Source organism: Hylobates moloch, unplaced genomic scaffold (assembly GCF_009828535.3).
Source record: "Hylobates moloch isolate HMO894 unplaced genomic scaffold, HMol_V3 SCAFFOLD_21, whole genome shotgun sequence".
Classification (NCBI taxonomy): domain Eukaryota; kingdom Metazoa; phylum Chordata; class Mammalia; order Primates; family Hylobatidae; genus Hylobates; species Hylobates moloch.
This window is the reverse complement of record NW_026652296.1, coordinates 44,210,111-44,213,338: the sequence shown is the minus strand read 5'-3', so window position 1 is coordinate 44,213,338 and position 3,228 is coordinate 44,210,111. Positions and strand designations below refer to the sequence as shown.

General features: G+C 37.9%; 1 long non-coding RNA gene across 1 annotated transcript; it reads right to left on the bottom strand.

Moving 5' to 3' along the window:
• Positions 1-226: 226 nt before the first annotated feature.
• LOC131382179 (uncharacterized) lies at positions 227-2,871 on the bottom strand. The gene is made up of 3 exons (XR_009211431.1): positions 2,726-2,871; positions 782-987; positions 227-451 (listed from the first exon to the last, which is right to left on the bottom strand). It is a non-coding gene; the product is annotated as an uncharacterized LOC131382179 (long non-coding RNA).
• Between the last annotated feature and the right edge of the window lie 357 nt (positions 2,872-3,228).

Here is a 3,228-nt window from a genome sequence, read left to right as displayed (position 1 = left end):
ACACTACTGTACTAGGAGGTCCTCCTCTGCACGGCTGACCTCTGCCTCGTGGTCCTCCGGCCTTTGCCTCTCTCTCTGAATCAACACAGTGCCTGGCCCTAGAGTCCGGAGATTTCCCAAGCTGCAATCCCTTAGGCTGTATGAGTGGGGGTGGGAGGGGGTGGTATTCATTCCCTCCCTGAGTCAGCCAGGGGCTCCATGAGAAACAGAAGGCAGACTCGTTGCATTTGCCTGGAGAGAGTTTAATGAAGTGGGCAGGATTAAGGACCCCAGCAAGGCAGGGTGAAGCCCTCAAAGACCAGCAGCAGTAGGAAGCCGTCACCATCTCAAGGGTAGAAGTAGCAAGGGGAGAGATCATGTTATTGGAACTTCTTTCAAGGAAGATTCTTGGAAGACGGGGCTCTGGACAGGAGCAGTGGCCACAGAGGGATGCAGACAAATCGCAAAGAAGCTACAGGGAAATAGGGGGAAGGAATATCAGGACTGTTCTCTTTGTCTCCACCCTCCAGTTTCCCGAGGAAGGTCCCTCTCACTGGCTAATCCAACTGAGGCCAGAGAGCAAAGAAGCCCAGGAGATGCCACCCTTAGAGGTCAGTCTCCCTGGGGCCAGAGGAGGATGGAGCTAAGCAACGAACAGCAGGGCAGCAAGTGAATAAGAACTAGCCAGGGAGTCCCACGATGATGGGGAGGGCCAGGAAACCCCAGCTTTCTCTATGGAGACCTTCAGCCCATCTCCACGAGCTCAGCCGCGTCCGGCCCTGTTCCCTGCTGTGCCAGATACCTCTTTGTTGAGAGTCTGAGCAGCTCTTGAAGCCCTTTCGGCCATGCCCTACAGTGTAGATAGCGTTTCTGCTCCTCTCCCATCTGCTTCTTTCCTCCTGCACGCAGTAGACACTTCTCATCCAATGAATGTTGTTTCTCTCTCATTCTCTTTGAATTTGTGGGTTTAAAGAGTCATCTTTTTTTAAAATGCCGTTTTAGTAAGGTCTTGAGAAGGAGAGAATTAAAACGCATGAGGTCAAACCACTAAGTTTAACTGAAAAGTTTAATAGAGCCTTGAATCTTTAAATATATGTTTTTCTGGATAAGTGTATTTATAGGTATTGCATATTTTAGGTTGATAATTAATTGGATTTTTAAAATTTATTTTCAAGCTAAATTTTTAGCTTTTAGATAAGGATAAGATTTTTAATCTTAATATTTAATATAATATTTTGTACATTAACTTAGTTACTAGTCATCTTACTAAATTAGTTTATTTTTTAAATTGTAATTTATTTGGCTGGAGTAATCTAGGTATATGTTTTATATCAGAGCAAATAATATATGTTGCATGCTTCTTTCACACACACACACTATATATATATATATTTAGTATATTTTTCTTGTTTAACTTCTTTGGTTAGTACTTCCAGCATAATGTTAAATAAGTTTTAATAGCATTCTTGTCCTATTTATAAAATAGAAATATTTCTATTTTTTACCTTTAAATATGGTAATTCATATTCTATATGTGATTATTCCACTTCATGACTCATATGCCATCTATTCTTATTATACTGTTTTTCCTTTTAAATGAGAGGGTAATGTAGATATTTGCAACTGCCTTTTTAAATTTAATGAGCTAATCTTATGTTTTATATCATTTGATTTACATTATACTATGTTAACAAGTTATGCATTATATTAGATTTTTGAATTCCTGGAATAAATATTTGATTACAATTCCCTGTTATTAACAATATGCTCCTGAGGTTTATTTGCTAATATTTCATCAAGATATTGACTTTAGTAACCATTTTCCTAGAAAACAGTTATCTTAATCTAGGCTTTTGATTTTATTTCTAAAGTTGTTATATATGTTCTGTTTTGCGATTATTTTAATTTTGTCTGTATCAATTAGTGTTTCCTTTTTTACAATTTTTTACTTCTTGTGTGTTTCCACATTCTTGCCCCTTTTTTTCCTAGTTAAGTTTTTCATTTTCATAGTTTGTTATTGCCATTATTTAAATATAGTTTTTCTTTCAAGTTTGTTTTGGTTTTGTGCATAATCTCTCCTTCCCGCACCCCCGCACCAACATTTTCTAACTCCTTATTTTGTTCTATTTTCATTATTTCCTCTCTTCTGTTTTCTTTAGATTATTTTATTCTTCTTTGTCTTTTTTATTTAGATGCTACATTTATTTAATTTTGTATTTCTTAATGATTATATAGCATTTAAGACTTTAAAGTGTGTTAGGAATTAAGCTTTAGCTATAGTAAGTTGTGCTGATTCTTAAACATTTCTTGCTCTTTCATTCACTGAAGTTTTTTCCCCAAAACTGCCATAGTTTTGACCCTTTAATAATTTATGATGCTATCCTCTTTGTTATTATAATGTTTACTCTTTTATTCTTGGGAGTACTGTTATTATTTTGTGTGGCAAAAAAAAAAAAAGAGTTTTAGCAACCTGTTCTCAAACTGCCCCTGTGAGCTTCAAGTCCCGGGCATGTGACTTTTTGCCATGAGTAATTTCATCTGCCACCAAGTCAAAAGTTTTTTTTGTTGTTGTCGTTTTGTTTTGTTTTTTAACATGAGGACATGGTGACAAGTGCAAAAGAATTAAAAGATTTAAAAATATACACTGGATTGTGAGCCAGAGTCTCAAACCCTGATGTGTCATACAGGTAGTATTCTCTGATTTTGTAACTGAAAAAATTTGTGGCTCTCCACCTCTCTCTAGTACCATTTGATCTAGCCTCTTCCTGATCTTCTCCTTGTTGAATCCAGTGATTTCTTTTCATTTACTTTTGTGTACAAGTCACAGACTAGAACTCAGAAGTTCTAGCCACGTAGATGTCTCCAATATCCCAAGGAAATTAACAGGGGCATCAGTAAGGACTGCACTGTGTCCACCGCTGCTTGGCTGAAGTGATCTTCTTGAAGCCAGTAGTGCACATGTCTTTCTCAGGAAGAGTTTCACACTCACTCTGGCTTCTGGCCGTACTCAGTCTTGGAACTCTAACTACATTTACCCCTGGCTTCTATTATGACATATGCAGCATGAACTTTTGTTGAAATAATACATATTGTGTTGCTTAACCAAATGACCCCAGGAGCAGGCACACAGCTGTTTGCTCTCTCTCTCTCTCCCTCTCTCTGCTAACCTCATACCAGACTTGGGGTCATGATAAACTACAGGATCCTTGTGCACACCACTCAAATCCAAGGGAAGCAGAGGTGTCTTTG